This window comes from Salmo salar, chromosome ssa12 (assembly GCF_905237065.1).
Source record: "Salmo salar chromosome ssa12, Ssal_v3.1, whole genome shotgun sequence".
Taxonomy (NCBI): domain Eukaryota; kingdom Metazoa; phylum Chordata; class Actinopteri; order Salmoniformes; family Salmonidae; genus Salmo; species Salmo salar.
The window spans coordinates 65,888,800-65,907,557 of record NC_059453.1 but is presented as its reverse complement, the minus strand read 5'-3'; the positions used below and the strand labels follow the sequence as shown (position 1 = coordinate 65,907,557).

General features: G+C 45.1%; 1 pseudogene; it reads left to right on the top strand.

Annotated features, from left to right (window-relative positions):
- Nucleotides 1–6,316: 6,316 nt before the first annotated feature.
- On the top strand, nucleotides 6,317–18,286 carry LOC106565549 (selenocysteine-specific elongation factor-like; annotated as a pseudogene).
- Nucleotides 18,287–18,758: the final 472 nt, after the last annotated feature.

Below are 18,758 nucleotides of genomic sequence, written 5' to 3'. Positions count from 1 at the left end.
GCATAAATACATCTATTCCCTAACAACAGTGGCAGGACAGCAAATGCTCAGGTGTTGACACTTGTCACATGCTTTGTAAACAAGTGTAGACTAACAGTGAAATGCTTACTTACTGGCCCATCCCAACAATGCTGGGTAAAATAAATAAACATATATATATATATTACACACACACTACATGGCCAAAAGTATCCTCGTTGAACATAGCATTACAAAATAATGGACTTTAATATAGAGTTGGTCCCCCCCCCCCCCTTTGCTGCTTTAACAGCCTCCACTTATCTGGGAAGGCTTTCCACTAGTTGTTGGAACATTGCTGCCACAAGAGCATTAGTGAGGTCGGACACTGATGTTGGGCGATTAGGCCTGGCTTGCAGTCGGTGTTCCAATTCATCCCAAAGGTGTCAGATGTGGTTGAGGTCAGGGCTCTGTTTTGGCCTGTGAAGTTCTTCCACACCGATTTCGTCAAACTTTCTGCACAGGGATATTGTCAGGCTGAAACAGGAAAGGGCCTTCCCCAAACATTTGCCACTAAGTTGGAAGCACAGACTCGTCTAGAATGTCATTGTATGCTGTAGTGTTAAGATGTCCCTTCACTGGAACTAAGGGGCCTAGCCCCGAACCATTAAAAACAGTGACACAATGACTTCTTACGTTGAAAGTCACTAAGCTTTTCAGTAAGGCCATTCTACTACCAATGTTGGTCTATGGAGATTGCAGGGCGGTGTGCTCGATTTTATACAACTGTCAGCAATGGGTGTGGTCCACGTACTTTTATTTATATATAAACATGAAGAATAAATACACAATTAGTAACGATAACTTGGCTATATACACCGGGTACCGGTACCGAGTCAATATGCAGGGGTACGAGGTAATTGAGGTGGATACAGTGCATTCGGAAAGTATTCAGACCCCTTGACTTATTCCACATTTTGTTACGTTACAACTTTGTTCTAAAATTGATTAAATCGTTTTTTTCTTCATCAATCTACAAACAATACCCTATAATGACAAAGTGAAAAAAAATAAAAACATTCACATTTTAAAAATAGAACCTTATTTACATAAGTATTCAGACCCTTTGCTATGACACTCAAAATTGAGCTCAGGTGAATCCTGTTTCCATTGATCATCCTTGATCATTCTGTGGTAAATTCAATTGATTAGACATGATTTGGAAAGGCACACACCTGTCTATATAAGGTCCCACAGTTGACAGTGCATGTCAGAGCAAAAACCAAGCCATGGGGTCGAAGGAATTGTCTGTAGAGCTCCGGAACAGGATTGTGTCGAGGCACAGATCTAGGGAAGGGTACAAAAAATGTTCTGCAACATTGAAGGTCCCCAAGAACACAGTGGCCTCCATCATTCTAAAATGGAAGAAGTTTGGAACCACCAAGACCCTTCCTAGAGCTGGCCGCCCAGCCAAACTGAGCAATCGGGGGGAAAGGGCCTTGGTGACCAAGAACCCGATCATCACTCTGACAGAGCTCCAGAGTTCCTCTGTGGAGATGGGAGAACCTTCCAGAAGGTCAACCATCTCTGCAGCACTTCACCAATCAGGCCTTTATGGTAGATTGGCCAGACGGAAGCCACTCCTCAGTAAAAGGCACATGACAGCTCGCTTGGAGTTTGAAAAAGGTACATAAAGGACTCAGCCTATGTGAAACAAGATTCTCTGGTCTGATGAAACCAAGATTGAACTATTTGGCCTGAATACCAAGCATCACGTCTGGAGGAAACATTGCACCATCCCTATGGTGAAGCTTGGTGGTGCCAGCATCATGCTGTGGGGATGTTTTTCAGCTGCAGGGACTGGGAGACTAGTCAGGATCGAGGGAAGATGAACGGAGCAAAGGACAGAGAAATCCTTGTTGAAAACCTGTCCCAGAACGCTCAGGAGCACAGACTGGGGGGAAGGTTCACCTTCCAACAGGACAACGACCCTAAGCACACAGCCAAGACAATGCAGGAGTGGCTTTGGGACAGGTCTCTGAATGTTCTTGAGTGGCCCAGCCAGAGCCTGGAACTGAACCTGATCGATCATCTCTGGAGATGAAAATAGCTGTGCAGCGACGCTCCCCATCCAACCTGACAGAACTTGAGAGGATCTGCAGAGAAGAATCGGAGAAACTTGCCAAATACAGGTGTGCCAAGATTGTAGCATCATACCCAAGAAGACTCAAGGCTGTAATCGCTGCCAAAGGCGCTTCAACAAAGTACTGAGTAAAGGGTCTGAACATTTCTAAAAACCTGTTTTTGCTTTGTCATTATGAGGTATTGTGTATAGATTGATGAGGGGGACAAAAACAATTTAAGCCATTTTAGAATAATGCTTTAACGTAACAAAATGTGGAAAAAGTCAAGGGGTCTGAATACTTTCTGAATGCACTGTATGTACAGTGTAGGGGTAAAGTGACTAGGCAATAGGATAAGTAATAAACAGTAGCAGATGCGTGTGTGATGAGTCAAAATAATTATTGCAAAGAGGGTCAATGCAGATAGTCCGGGTAGCTATTTGGTTAATTATTTAGTTGTCTTATGGCTTGGGGGTAGAAGCTGTTCATGGTCGTGCTGGTTCGAGTGTTGGTGCATCAGTACCGCTTGCCGTGCGGTAGCAAAGAGAACAGACTGTGACTTGGGTGGCTGGAGTCTTTGAAAAGTTGTAGAACCTTCCTCTGACACCGCCTTGTATAGAGTTCCTGAATGGCAGGCAGATCAGCCCTAGTGATGTACTGGGCCGTACGAACTACCCTCTGACACCGCCTTGTATAGAGTTCCTGAATGGCAGGCAGATCAGCCCTAGTGATGTACTGGGCCGTACGAACTACCCTCTGACACCGCCTTGTATAGAGTTCCTGGATGGCAGGGAGATCAGCCCTAGTGATGTACTGGGCCGTACGAACTACCCTCTGACACCACCTTGTATAGAGTTCCTGGATGGCAGGCAGATCAGCCCTAGTGATGTACTGGGCCGTACGAACTACCCTCTATAGCGGCTTGCGGTCGGATGCCAAGCTGTTGCCCGTCAGGAAGTCCAGCATCCCGTTGCAGAGGGAGGTGTTCAGTCCCAGGGTTCTGAGCTTAGTGGTGAACTTCGAGGGCACTATGTTGTTGAACAGCTGGGTTTCTTTTTGTAATCTGTCATAGTTTGCAAGCCCTGACACATCAGATGAGTGACAGAGCTGACGTAGTAGGATTCAATCTTAGTCTTGTATTGACGCTTTGCCTTTTTTTTATGGCGCGTCGGAGGTCATAGCGGGATTTCTTATAGGCGTCCATATTAGTTTCCTACTCGTTGAAAGCGGAAGCTTTCGCTCAGTGTGAATGTTCCTTGTAATCCATGGCTTTGGTTGGGAAATGAAACGGGCCAGTCAGCTGTCTGACAGCTGGCACTCTAGCCCTGAAGTTTGACGGTCAGGTACAGGAATGGCAAGTGGCAACATACAATGACTTTATCAGATAAGGACAACATGTTCATGGATAATTGATTGAGGGTGGTAACTTCCGATACTGTAGAGCTTACTGTATTGTCTGTGAAGTGCTGTCAGAGTTCAACTCCCGATCCAGCCAGCAGAGGGCGAATGAGGACTGCAGAATATAGACTACACAAACACCCATACAAATACAGTACCAGTCAAAAGTTTGGACACATCTACTCATTCAAGTTCTTTTCTTGATTTTTACTATTTTATACATTGTAGAATAATAGTCAAGACATCAAAACTATGAAATAACATGGAATCATGTAATAACCAAAAAAGATTGAAACAAATCAAAATATATTTTAGAGTCTTCAAAGTAGCCACCCTTTGCCTTGATGACAGCTTTGCACACTCTTGGCATTCTCTCAACCAGTTTCATGAGGTAGTCACCTGGAATGCATTTCAATTAACAGGTGTGCCTTGTAAAAAGTTAATTTGTGGACTTTCTTTCCTTAATGAGTTTGAGCCAATCAGTTGTGTTGTGACAAGGTAGGGGAGGTATACAGAAGATGGCCCTATTTGGTAAAAGTCAAGTCCTCATTACTTTAAGGCATGAAGGTCTGTCAACTCGGAAAATTGCAATCGCAAAAACCATCAAGCGCTATAATGAAACTGGCTCTCATGAGGACCGCCACAGGAAAGGAAGACCCAGAGTTACCTCTGCTGCAAAGGATAAGTTCATTAGAGTTAACTGCACCTCAGATTGCAGCCCAAATAAATGCTTCACAGAGTTCAAGTAACAGACACATCTCAACATCAACTGTTCAGAGGAGACTGTGTGAATCAGGCCTTCATGGTTGAATTGCTGCATAGAAACCACTACTAAAGGACACCAATAATAAGAAGAGACTTGCTTGGGCCAAGAAACACAAGCAATGGACATTAGACCGGTGGAAATCTGTTCTTTGGTCTGTTGAGTCCAAATTTTAGATTTTTGTTTCCAATCGCCATGTCTTTGTGAGACGCAGAGTAGGTTAATGGATGATCTCTGCATGTGTGGGTCCCACCGTGAAGCATGGTGGAGGAGGTGTGGGGGTGCATTGCTGGTGTCACTGTCAGTGATTTATTTAGAATTCAAGGCTACCACAGCATTCTGCAGCATTATGCCATCCCATGTGGTTTGAGCTTAGTGGGACTATCATTTGTTTTTCAACAGGACGATGACCCAACACACCTCCAGGTTGTGTAAGGGCTATTTGACCAAGGAGAGTGATGAAGTGCTGCATCAGATGACCTGGCATCCACAATCACCCGACCTCAACCCAATTGAGATGGTTTGGGATGAGTTGGACTGCAGAGTGAAGGAAAAGCAGCCAACAAGTGCTGAGCATATGTGGAAACTCCTTCAAGACTGTTGGAAAAGCATTCCTCATGAAGCTGGTTGAGAGAATGCCAAGAGTGTGCAAAGCTGTCATCAAGGCAAAGGGTGGCTACTTTGAAGACTCTAAAATCTATTTTGATTTAACACTTTTTTGGTTACTACATGATTCCATATGTGTTATTTCATAGGTTTGATGTCTTCACTATTATTCTACAATGTAGAAAAATAGTATAAATAAAGAAAAACCCTTGAATGAGTAGGTGTGTCCAAACGTTTGACTGGTACTGTATAATTTATTTCTCAAATCAACCATGCAAAGCAGCCATTACATGGTTAACGCACACTGACTGACTGGCCCCTCCACTATCCTGTGGCTTTGCAAGGAGAGAGAGAGGTGGAATGGGTAGAACTCTCCAGGAGGACGAGAAAGATTTCCTTATCCTTACGGCTCAGTTGAACTCTGCTCACTCATTTCCCCTCTCTTCTTTCTAGCTACTACCCCCCCCCCCCCCCTCCACCCCCTCCAATGAGTGTTTGTAGGGTTGATCCACTTTGTTTAATTATTTCTATTAATATCAGGAGTTGACAATATGTATCCTGTAAGAGGAGACTGCTTTGACAGGCCTGAGAGGTGAGGGTGAGCAAACTGGGCATTGGTGGGAGAAGAGAACAGGGGGAGTCGCAGTAGAAGGAAAGTAGGATAAGGGGAATACACAGACACACACACACACACACACACACACACACACACACACACACACACACACACACACACACACACACACACACACACACACACACACACACACACACACACACACACACACACACAGGAGTGCAGCCTGAGTCAGTGTATATGGCTGGTAGTTTGCTATATAAAGCCAGTGTGTCTCTGTGGATGGCACATGCTGTGGATTAGGGCGGAAGGAAGGTGTGGGGAACGGGGTATGTACTAAGCTTCCCCTCCTATCCCCAATGGGGAGAGCACAGGAAAGAAAGGGAGCCAAAGAGAGGCAGAGCAAAGAGGGGAGCACAGGAAAGAAAGACTGCCAAAGTGAGGGAAAGAAAGAGGGAGGAAAGACAACCAAGCGAGCTGGGTCTCTAATTTCAGCCCTCTAGCCCTTCTCCCTTCTTTACATCCCTTTGTACCCTCCCTCCCTCTTTCCCTCTCTTCTTGTTCTGTTGTTATTCTTGGTTGTCTGTTTCTGTTCCTGTTGCTCCATTGGTTGCTCAACTTATGAATTTGGTCATATGGCCCTCCAGGAGTCCTGTGTAGAGGAGCTGTAACCATGCAGTGCTGAGTGTGCACAATCATTTCACTGCAGTAGTTTTGGACTGCGGTGTTTATTATTGACAAGTCATATAGCATAAATGAAAGTATAATTGTGCGTGTGTGTTCCAGGGGCTCAGATCATAGACCTGATGATGCTGGTGGTAGACATGGTGAAGGGGGTCCAGACCCAGACAGAAGAGTGTCTGCTGATAGGAGAGCTGACCTGCAACCCGCATGGTGGTCATTCTCAACAAGACTGACCTGCTGCCGCCCAACAAGAGACAGACCGCCATCAACAAGATGACCAAGAGACTGCACAAGACCCTGGAGAACACCAGGTACCACACACACACACACACACACACACACACACACACACACAGTCATTCTAACCCGTTTCATCCCCTGTTGGCCAAATTTAAAGACTGTCTTGTGATTGCCGTGGCAGCGAAGCCTGGGGGTCCTGAGGCCCCTGAAACAGAGGAACCCTAGGGAGTGCCTGACCTAATGGAGGTAAAGACCCTGAACACACTGGTGCCCCAGGATGTGCCTGCACTATTAGCGGTATGGGTTAATATTCTGACTAGACAGGACAAACCCGTTTTCCCAATTTCTGGTATATCATCAAGATAAATTATTCACAGCACGTTTTTGGAGACATTCAGCAGTTTGTACCTGGTTAATTAGAATGTTGTTGGAAATTAATGTTGAAAGCAAACATTTTGTATTCCTAAAACATACATTGAAAATTATGCTATCGCTGATTCCTGTTGACAAGAACTTTTCATAAATGGGCCAATGTCAAAACACAGTTTTGAAGTGTCCAAATCAATAATCAATAGATACAAAAACTATTTGTGATATTGAAAACCTAAACATAAAATGTACTACCTACATATACAGTTGAAGTCGGAAGTTTACATACACTTATTACACTCACTAAAACATTTTTTTTTTTATTTCTTGTTAACAAACTATAGTTTTGGCCAGTCGGTTAGGACACCTACTTTGTGCATGACACAAGTAATTTTTCCAACAATTGTTTACAGACAGATTATTTCATTTATAATTCAAGGTATCCCAATTCCAGTGGGTCAGAAGTTTACATACTTGACTGTGCCTTTAAACAGCTTGGAAAATTCCAGAAAATGATGTCATGGCTTTAGAAGCTTCTGATAGGCTAATTGACATCATTTGAGTCAATTGGAGGTGTACCTGTGGATGTATTTCAAGGCCTACCTTCAATCTCAGTGCCTCTTTGCTTGACATCATGGGAAAATCAAAAGAAATCAGCCAAGACCTCATAAGAAAATGGAGACCTCCACAAGTCTGGTTCATCCATGGGAGCAATTTCCAAACGCCTGAAGGTACCATGTTCATCTGTACAAACAATAGTACACATGTATAAACACCATGGGACCAGGCAGCCGTCATACCGCTCAGGAAAGAGACGTGTTCTGTCTCCTAGAGATGAACGTACTTTGGTGCGAAAAGTGCAAATCAATCCCAGAACAACAGCAAAGGACCTTGTGAAGATGCTGGAGGAAACAGGTATAAAAGTATCTATATCCACAGTAAAACGAGTCCTATATCGACATAACCTGAAAGGCCGCTCAGCAAGGAAGAAGCCACTGCTCTAAAACCGGCATAAAAAAGCCAGACTACGGTTTGCAACTGCACATGGGGACAAAGATCATACTTTTTGGAGAAATGTCCTCTGGTCTGATGAAACAAAAATAAAACTGTTTATGTTTGGAGGAAAAAGGGGGAGGCTTGCAAGCTGAAGAACACCATCCCAACCGTGAAGCACGGGGGTGGCAGCATCATGTTGTGGGGGTACTTTGCTGCAGGAGGGACTGGTGCACTTCACAAAAATAGATGGCATCATGAGGTAGGAAAATTATATGGATATACTGAAGCAACATCTCAAGACATCAGTCACGAAGTTAAATCTTGGTCGTAAATGGGTCTTCTAAATGGACAATGACCCCAAGCATACTTCCAAAGTTGTGGCAAAATGGCTTAAGGGCAACAAAGTCAAGGTATTGGAGTGCCCATCACAAAGCCCTGACCTCAACCCTACAGAAAACTTGTGGGCAGAACTGAAAAGGCGTGTGCGAGCAAAGAGGCCTACAAACCTGACTCAGTTACACCATCCCTGTCAGGAGGAATGGGCCAAAATTCACCCAACTTATTGTGGGAAGCTTGTGGAAGGCTACCTGAAACGTTTGACCCAAGTTAAACAATTTAAAGGCAATGCACCCAAATACTAATTGAGTGTATGTAAAGTTCTGGGAATGTGATGAAAAAAAAAAAAGCTAAAATAAATTATTCTCTCTACCATTATTCTGACATTTCACATTCTTAAAATAGTGATGATCCTAACTGATGTAAGACAGGGAATTTTTAAGAGGATTAAATGTCAGGAATTGTGAAAAACTGAGTTTAAAGGTATTTGGCTAAGGTGTATGTAAACTTCCGACTTCAACTGTACATGTGCCCAATAGTAATATATTACTTGTATTATAATTTTTTATGAGCACCTTATAAACTGCATATGCACCAAAAACCCTTTTGGTTTGACAAGTGGCAATAAATCCCTCGTATTGATTGGGGGGGAGATCAGGTTATTTGCACAATAAAAAACACACAGGAACTGTAAATATTGTTTACATCACTGGTTAGAGGACAAGCTGTTGAGGACAGCCTGCTACGTTTTGGAGTGATGCATTTTGATTTGGGGCTCGCCAAAACAGAAAGAGAAACACAGCTCTTATTTGCCAGTCACTCATAATCGATATCGCGTTGAAATCAATAGAACGAGAGGGGGGAGTCAGGTTGCTTGTCCTGTTCGAACACTACTGAAAAACCACACTGAATCTGGGATAGTATGTATACTGTATCACTGGTTAGAGGACAACTTGTAAAAAAACATCCAGCTACATTTTCGATTGTTGCATTTTGTTTCAAGTGGATCGCCAATGCGGAAAGGTAAACGCAGCACTATTTTGTTAAAGGGATACTTTGGGATTTTGTCAATGAGGTCCTTTATGTACTACCCCAGAGTCAGATGAACTGGTGGATAGCATGCTAGTAGATACCCATAGATTTCCAGTAAATCTCTGGGGAAGTAGATGAATTGTCAACAGCCCGAAGTATCCCTTTAATCACTCATATCAATATCACATTGAAATCAGTAGAGTGAGGCAAACGTTTGGGTGGTAGGCGCTGTTTGAACTAAAACTATTCAAAGGCCACACTGAGTCTGAGGATATTTTTTTATATCACCGGTTAGAAGTTAATTTGCTAAAGACAGCGGTCTACTTATTGCTTTGTTATTTAACTTACATGAATCACACTCCTGTATATGATATCAACACTGACAAAGTTTGGCTGTTATTTCAGTGATAATTTGAATCTGGTGTGAGGCTAGCAACTTTTATATAGAGCCCACCCCAAATTCTCCATGCTGTTTGAGTTCAAAAATGAGAGCACAGTTCTAACAACTCCTGTGACCCACAGTGCTTATGTCTTAATCACAGGACAAAACCAAAGAGATTGAACTGTTTTAAGCAAATGATCTTGTACCGTCATGCTGACTATAAACTTTTATACTAACATCACCAATCTGAGGTAAAAAGCATGTGTAATTCCCCCCAATTTGATGTAGGGAAATTCCATGGTAATGGAATTACTGAAAATTGTACCAAAACATATTTACAGGAAGAACTGTGCTGATACAAAGTTTGGTAATAGAATAAAACTTAGGTTTGACCGTAATTCTGTAACCAAACTTTCCATCTGCACAGTTTTTCCAGTAGATGTGTTTTTGTACAATTTTCTGTGGAGATTGTTAAAGTAGTCCTTGTGCATAGAGTTGTACGGTTTGTTAAACTTTGAAATCAATGGTTTGGGTTTGGTATACATTGTGAAGTGAAAAATTGGAGTCTAAGAGTAATTCGGTTAACTTGGAATTGCCCTGTGGTCAGAACGTGAGCTTGTGTAATGTAGTAACACATTCTGTCCACATCATGGAAAGTAGTGTAATGTAAATTAATTAAATGTGGCATAAAAATACAATATTTTAATTTAGGATTATAGTTATAGTTAGTTAACTCACAGATTTTTACAATAATCACCATATATTTGTCACTAGTTTAACCATTTAGAGAGTTAAGTGCTCTCAAACACATTTGGACCGGGTGCTCTAGACTATAGCTTCCATAGTGTCTGTGCAGCAGCCTGAACGTTCGACGCCGCTTTTCTTACTGGTGTGAAGACCGCTTCAATGATACCTACAGTATCCTTTAATTGAAACGGTACAGTAAAAGGTAGATACCATAGAACAAAGAGGCATATGACAGACACTGTCATAGGTCAGGGGGTTCTGCCCTATGATTAAAACACAAGAGCCGCTGTCAGGAAGTCTTTATGAAACCACAGGATGCACAGACTCAACACTAAGATATGCTTCTGATTAGGACTGGCCCTCTAGTCTGTGTGTGTGTGTGTGTGTGTGTGTGTGTGTGTGTGTGTGTGTGTGTGTGTGTGTGTGTGTGTGTGTGTGTGTGTGTGTGTGTGTGTGTGTGTGTGTGTGTGTGTGTGTGTGTGTGTGTGTGTGTGTGTGTGAGACTAGCCTGAATCACACTCATGCCTACGATGACCGTACAATGTTATGACAGCAGTTTTGACTTTGCTCCGTATGCACGTCTCCCCGAGCTGTTGAGGAGCCAGACGTGCCTCCCTCACAGAGACCCGGGGGGAGCCCTGCTGATGGCGGTGGACCACTGCTTCTCCATCCGCGGTCGGGGCATGCTCATGACCGGAACCATCCTACAGGGGGCGCTAGCTGTCAATGACACCGTGGAGATCCCAGCGCTCGAGCTACGGTCACTGACCACAGAACGTTGATTTGCATGACCACTGAAAGAAGTCCTGGTCAGTGGTTCTCAACCCGCTAAGTCTATTGACCAACAACAATTATTTGTGATATTGCTGATTTATTAGAGTACGTTAGTCAGTTGAATTAGTTTCATGGCATGCTCTTAGTCCCTGCTTCCAGAAAGGTGGAGAATCGTTGTTGCAGTAGAAGAACCCTGATTCAGATGACCTGGACAGCACAAGGCTGGAGTAGAAGCTACAGAGTTCATAAGTTGACTGGAAGAGGAGGGAGGGGAAAGAGGGATGGTAGTGTGGGGGTGGAGGATGTGTGTGTGTTTTGGAAAGGGCAGGATGGGGAGACTGGGGAGGAGGGGTGGGGGTTGACAGTACAGGAGCTGACTAATTTAGACCAGATGCAGTCACTCACATTTGTTTGTAGGCCAGCCTAGTCTAAACACCAGCTTATTGTATTCAACCTTACTATCAACTGGTGTCATTATAACATCCTCCATCAGGTGGCAGCAAAAGCCTGAAAAAAACAGGGTTTTGTCTCGGCATTCAGTGCCAGAGAAGAATCGTGGTTAGGCCACAACGACCATACTCAGTCACAACACAACAATGGACTCACAACAAAAACAACACTCAGTGATGGGTAGGATAATTGGCCCTGTAACCGAATGGCTGCTGGGTCAAATCCCTGAGCCGACAAGGTAAAAATCTGCCGCCCTGCTCTTGAGCAAGGCAGTTAACCCCCAACGACAATTGCTCCCCGGGCACCGATGATGTGGACGTCGATTAAGGCAGCCCCCAGCACCGCTCTGATTCAGAGGGGTTGGGTTAAATGCGGAAGACACATTTCAGTTGAATGTATTCAGTTGTACAACTGACTAGGTAGCCCCTTTCCCTGTTCTGTTGTATATTGTACATGGTAATACCTCGTAATTTGCCAATTGCATAACTAACCTTGCACAAACATACAACAGTCGGTTAGTTTGATTGTCTCTCTGTGTTTGTCTTTTAACCCCTAGGTGACCAAGAAAGTGAAGTTGACCCAGATGTTCCGGCAGCCGGTGTGTGGGGCCATGCAGGGTGACCGCGTGGGTGTGTGTGACCCAGTTTGACCCCAAATTGCTAGAACGGGGGTGGTGTGTACCCCTGGTTCCCTACACACCCTCCACGCTGCCCTCATCTCCGTCAGAAAGACTGGCTAAAGATTGGCCACCCATGCCAAGTTCCATATCACCGTGGGGCATGAGACCGTCATGGCCAGGGTCACCTTCTTCGGTCTGCCCCCTGGGGAGACCCCCCAGACCCCTACCACGGACCCCCAGTCATCCCCCTCCGACCCCCACTCCCCTCAGCCAAAACCCAGCCCTCTGAGCACACCCTTCTCCTTTGACCCGGATTACTTCCACCAGGACGAGTATGTGATTGGCCAGCGGGAGGCCGGAGGGGCTGGCCAGACTCGGAGCAGTGGGCGCTGCTGGAGTTTGAGCGTCCGGTCACGTGTCGCTCTCTCTGCCTGGTGATTGGCTCCAAGCTGGACACAGACATCAACGCCAACGCGTGCCGGCTGGCGTTCCAGGGGCGTCTGCTGGAGGGCTTTGAGGAGAAGAGCTGCTCTGAGACTACACTACCCAGACTACGCATCTACAAGGAGGGAGCGGTGGAGAGGGTGAGTGGACGCCCTGCTCGCCTCTCTCTGACACCCTGCCCTCCCATCACCCTTCATGGATCTCTGTTCTTGCTCCTTTGCCCTCTCTCTCACCCCTCTTCTCCCTCTTTCTCTCTCTCTCTCGTCTTTGTTTGGATTTTTCATTGCTGGTGGTGCTGGAGCGTGTTGCAGGGACTGAGCTCCCATTGTGCGCACACACACAGAGTCCCTGGGGCGGTGCGGGAGGGCAGCGTGGAGAGGTATGTGGGGCCTTGACCTGTGCTGGGCTGTGACACAGGCGTGTGGTCCCCTGATGCCAGAGGCAGCAGCCAGACAGACTGGTGCTGTTTGGACACACCTGAGTGGCACAGGAATATACCCACATGGCTCTCTGCATTCCTCACGACCCGCACTCTAGCCTCTGCTCTCTCTGTTCTCTCTCTCTCTCTGTTCTCTCACTCTGTTCTCTCTCTCTCTCTCACTCTAGCCTCTGCTCTCTCTGCTCTCTCTCTGATTTCTCACTCTGTTCTCTCACTCTGTTCTCTCACTCTGTTCTCTCTCTCTCTCTCTCTCTCTCTCTCTCTCTCTCACTCTAGCCTCTGTTCTCTCTCTCTGTTCTCTCTCTCTGTTCTCTCTCTCTGCTCTTTTTTTTCTTTCTCTCTTTGTGTACTCGATCCGTCATGTTTTTTTTGTCTCTCACCTTCACCCTCTTTCTCCCTGGCTCCATCTCACTCTTGTAATATATTTCTATGTTCCTCAGTTTGTCTTTCCCCTTTTGGCTCATAAGAGTCTTATCTGCCTCTCGTTGCTCCTGTCTGTCTCTGTCTGTTTGAGTGTTGTCTGCCACCCAGCAGCAGCCAGCAGTGTGTCTGTGTGTACACGCCCTCAGTCAGGGTCGCTTACAGGTCAGAGGTCAAGTGTGTGGACAAGTTTTACTGCTGTTAGCACCTCAGGCTGTTGACAGCCAACCCCACAGTTACACTTCAGTCCTTGACCCTCTCCCTGTGAGGTCAGACTCTGTTCATGTGGGTGTGTGTGGGTTCCCCTCACATAATGAGGAAGTGCTGTTTGTTTTTTGTTTTCTAAGAGGACATATACCTGAGATGTTGGAATGTTTGAGATATGACTGTGTCTTTAAGTCATGCCTTTGTCACAATGTTGTCTGACATGTGTACCAACTGTAGCTTATCTGTGGTCACGCTTCAGTCAGAACCCAACGTCAGAGAGAGAGAAAGGGAGCGAAGGGGGAGGGTTCAGGAAAGAGTGAGGGGGAGAAGTAGAGAGAGAGAGACAGAGCGGTGCCCTCCCTTTATCGGATCAGTGACGGTTGAGAGAGTCTCAGTGATGGAGAGAAAATACAAACAACAAACAGAAGAAGAATGTGTAGAGGAATGAAAGAGGAGATACAGACAAACTGGTGGCAGGCCTAGGGCAATGTGGCTCGTTGGGTTGGGACGGGGTACAGAACAGTGTCATGGTGGGGTCAGCCACCCCCCACTATGGCGACAGAGTGGCAGCATGGTAACACGAGGTCATGTACCAGTGTCTGTTAAATCAGAGAGAGGAACATAGAAAACAAACACACACTGACCTCTCTGTGCTGGAGGAAGTTTATACTGTCAGACTCAATAAATAATTCAAGGATATGCTGGATAATTTTAGGATATTTTCCACGTGTGTTATTTGCTTTTATCAGTAACTGGAAGCTGTTCGTTGAATAATAATATTATTTAAGCTTATTACATTATAATAATTATATTTTATATTTTCTTATATGATTTCTTTGTATCTGTCATTGGTGCCCCTCATGTCTCTTTACTCATCTCTAATATTTATATATTCCTTAATTCCGTTCTTTTACTTTTAGGTTTGTGTGTATTGTGTGTATTGTTGTGAATTGTTAGATATTACTTCACTGATGGAGCTAGAAACACAATCATTTCGCTACACCCTCAATAACATCTGCCAAACACATGAATGTGATCAATAACATCTGCCAAACATGTGAATGTGACCAGTAACATCTGCCAAACACGTGAATGTGGCCAATAACATCTGCCAAACACGTGAATGTGACCAATAACATCTGATTTGATTTGGTCAGGTAACAGATGACTACACTGTGATTGGGCGAAACCTGTTTAAGAAGTAGACCAACCTGCAGTTGTTTTTGGGGTTAAAGGTCACTCTCAACCGGCGAGGCAGAGATCATCGAGGGCGGCTTCGGACAAAGTGGCAAGTTTAAGATCCGGGTGCCAGGTAAGTAGTGGTGGGGCTGGAGGTAAAGGTAGAGGTGGTGTATGAATCTGTTTAGGAAGAAAAGGACCACGCCGACGGTTGATTAAAATCCGCAGACCCATGGGCGTCCTATCACATTTTACCATCAGATATTGCAGTGGATGGGCGTCCTATCACATCTGACCATCCGATACCACCCATCATTTAATATTAATTTCCTGGCGATTCTACATGTTGATTTGCCACTGTTCGTTGACAGCAGGTGATCTACTGTGCACGGCCAACGTTCCTTATGGTGTCTCTCCTTCGTAAGCTCCATTAACAGTCAAGATAAGGACTGTATCGTTTGAGTTTGTTACTGCGTTTGTTGCCAATGCATATTCCATCTGTTTATTAGTCAGAATTATGCAATTACATTTATAGTACAACCAAAGCATGAAAGGGGCCTTCTCTGTTTTTCCTGCATCTCTCTCTCTGGTTCCCGTGCTCGCAGTACATTCGTTATCAGGATCAGGATGTGGTTAGAGTTGTGGGCTGGGAATCCCACTCCAGCATTCCCAGGATTCCTCTGGGAGTAGCTCTGGGTCCGAGGGAAGTCTGCTCCCTGTTTATTTTACCTTGTGTCTCTCCGCTCCCCTCCGACCCACAGCTAGGATCCACACCGGGCCGGGCAGGAAGAGAAACCAAAAACATTTAGAAAGAGAAGCCTACCTATATCCTCTCAACTCACTCACATTCACGTACACACTCACACACATGCTCTTACATACACACTGACATACTTGGCTAGTCACTTAAGACATTCAGTATGCTCATTGCTCATACTCATACATACTCATAGTATGACGGTGCTGTGTGATCCTTTGACCTCTAGCTACCCCAGGTGTGTTTGTGTTGTGTGTTGTGTGTGCTCCCTTTCTCTCGTTGTTGTTCTTTTCTTCTCCCCTCAGACCCCTTCATGGCACATGATTAAAGACAGAGAAAGCCACGGAGAGAGGGAGAAATGGAAAGAAGGAGGGCTAGTTAGATTTGAAGGGCTTCTTTGAAGGCCCTCCAGGCCTCTCCACAACCTCCCCCCTCTCACACAGTCACTACTGTCCAATCCCCCCGCTATCCGCCCTCCCCTGGACCTGACCCCAAACTCATCCCCTACAAGCCCCTAAAGGCCACCAGCCTGGCACCAGACAGTTATTCTGTCTCTCCAGAGAGAGATGGAGGGATAGATGGAGGGGTAGATGGAGGGAAAGGAGCAGAGAAAGATAGGGGAGTAGTGTGGTTTGTGTACGTGATGTCCGCTTGGATAGAACAAATGTTTTCATTATGTGGTTTAAATCAATACCACAGCTTGTTATACATGTGTGAAGGTGGCTTCAGGAGGGTAATTCACTGTGTGTGCGTGTTTGCAAATTAGTTGTATTTTACTCAAAACATGAACTAGATTTGACCGTTTTATTGGACACTATCACATGATTCATTCTAGTTTGTATTTACTGCTATTTATCTAAGTGCTTCCCTTTGTGTGATTGTTTGCGTGAGTGTTTGTGTGAGTAAGTGAATGAGAGAAAGCGAGAGAGAGAGAAGTGGGGTAAGGCCAAGCGAATAGATCGGAGATATCCATCCCCGTAATCCTAACAACCCTCATGCTGGCATAACCATAACAATCTCCTCGGTGGCGCCGTGTGACGCGGGTAGGCGAGGTCAGCCGATGCAGAGGTTTGCTCAGGGAACATTTCTCAGCTCCACGTGAGCAGAAAAACAAACACACACACACACACACACACACACACACACACACACACACACACACACACACACACACACACAGTACACAGGAATAGATGCCCCAGAGGAATCCACGGCATGCCCACAACCGCCTGATGACTGTCAGACACCAGTGTAAATGTCAGCCAGGACAGGACCGCCACAGAGAACCCTGACAGAGCCACGGTTCTTCTACAACTATAGGAACCGCGAGACAAGACCAGCACAACAGATCTACACTATATATACAAAGTATGTGGACATCCATTCAAATGAATGGATTCGGCTATTTCAGCCACACCCATTGCTGACAGGTGTATAAAATGGAGCACTCAGCCATGCAATCTCCATAGACAAACATTGGCAGTAGAAGGGCCTCACTGAAGAGCTCAGTGACTTTCAGCATGGCACCATCATAGGATGCCACCTTTCCAGCAAAGTCAGTTTGTCAAATTTCTGCTCTGCTGGAGCTGCCCAGGTAAACTGTAAAAGTTGAAGTGCTGTTATTGTGAAGTGGAAACGTCTAGGAGCAACACCAGCTCAGCCTCGAAGTGGTAGGCCACACAAGCTCACAGAACGGGACTGCCGATTGCTGCAAGAGTGCTGTAAAAGAACGCTACCTGCCCAAATGCATCGTGCCAACTGTAAAGTTTGGTTGAGGAGGAATAATGGTCTGGGGCTGTTTTTCATGGTTTGGGCTAGGCCCCTTAGTTCCAGTGAAGGGAAATCTTTACATTTCAGCATACAATGACATTCTGGACGATTCTGTGCTTCCAACTTTTTGTAGCAATAGTTTGGGGGAACGCCCTTTCCTGTTTCATCATGGCAATGCCGCCATGCACAAAGTGAGGTCCATACAGAAATGGTTTGTCGAGATCGGTGTGGAAGAACTTTACTGGCCTGCACAGAGCCTCAGCTGCTCTTGTGGCTGAATGGAAGCAAGTCCCCGCAGCAATGTTCTAGTCTAGTGGAAAGCCTTCCCAGATCAGTGGAGGTTGTTATAGCAGCAAAGGAGGGATCAACTCAATATTAATGCCCATGATTTTGGAATGAGATGTTCAACAAGCAGGTGTCCACATACTTTTGTAGTCATGTAGTGTTTCTGTTCTCTCTCCCATCTCCTCCATCTCTGTCATCAACACTCTAAAGAGCAGATATATACCGTTGACCCTGATTCACCAACTGAGAGCAGTCAGAACAGGTCTAGTGGTGTGGCCTAGGGTGGTCTAAGCCATTGCCTCCAGATCACATATAACGCTACAGCATGGGTACGAATCCGGCCCACTGCTATTTCAGCACACTCGCTCTTCTATATTTTCTCTCTACCTCTGTCCAATCCTTTGTTCAATTTTGATCATTTAAATTATTTATTTTTTGTATTTGTTAAATACCTATGTGACTTGTATAAACTACCAGCAATTGTAATGCTCATATGATTTCTCTTTATCTCTCCCTCTCTCTTCCCCATTCCCTCTTTCTTCTCTTCAGAGGGTCTCAGTCTAGAGACTAAGCAGCTCCTCTCCTCCACCTCCAAGAAGAAAGGAAAGGGTGGGGCTAAGGGAGAACTAGCCAAAGAGGAAGATGCCAAGATGGACACTCAGCCAATCAACATCAGCCTCCGATTCAAGAGATACATTTTTGACTTCCACAAGAAGATGGTTCAGTCTTGAGGTGCGTTCAGTTCACTTGAACGTTTGCTACGTTGTGGAGCGGTTTGTACTGAACAACACGTTTCCCCAAAACTTTCTTGTATGTTCTTGAACAATGAGTGATGAGTGATGAGTGATGTATTTAAAGGGCAGTGGTCATGCTGACAGCGTTCCCAAACCCACAACCCCTCCCCATTTTTAAACTGGTTGTTCATTACAGCACTGTTTCCGTTCAATTGAATGTTCCAGAACGTAAAAACGTACTGACCGCAGCCCTGACCTTTGCAGCAGCAGCTAGAGAATGAGAACAGAGATAGAGTGGTTCAAAGAAAAGTGGCTACACTGTTCTCCTTTTCGAGTTGAAAGTAACGATTACTATATTTTCAATATATTTTTCCATGATAGGTGAGTAAATGCTTGTACAAAATAAAAAAAGGTGTGTCAGCTGGGTTACAGTAATGATGGAAAGCGGAGAGAGTGGTTCAGAGACGCT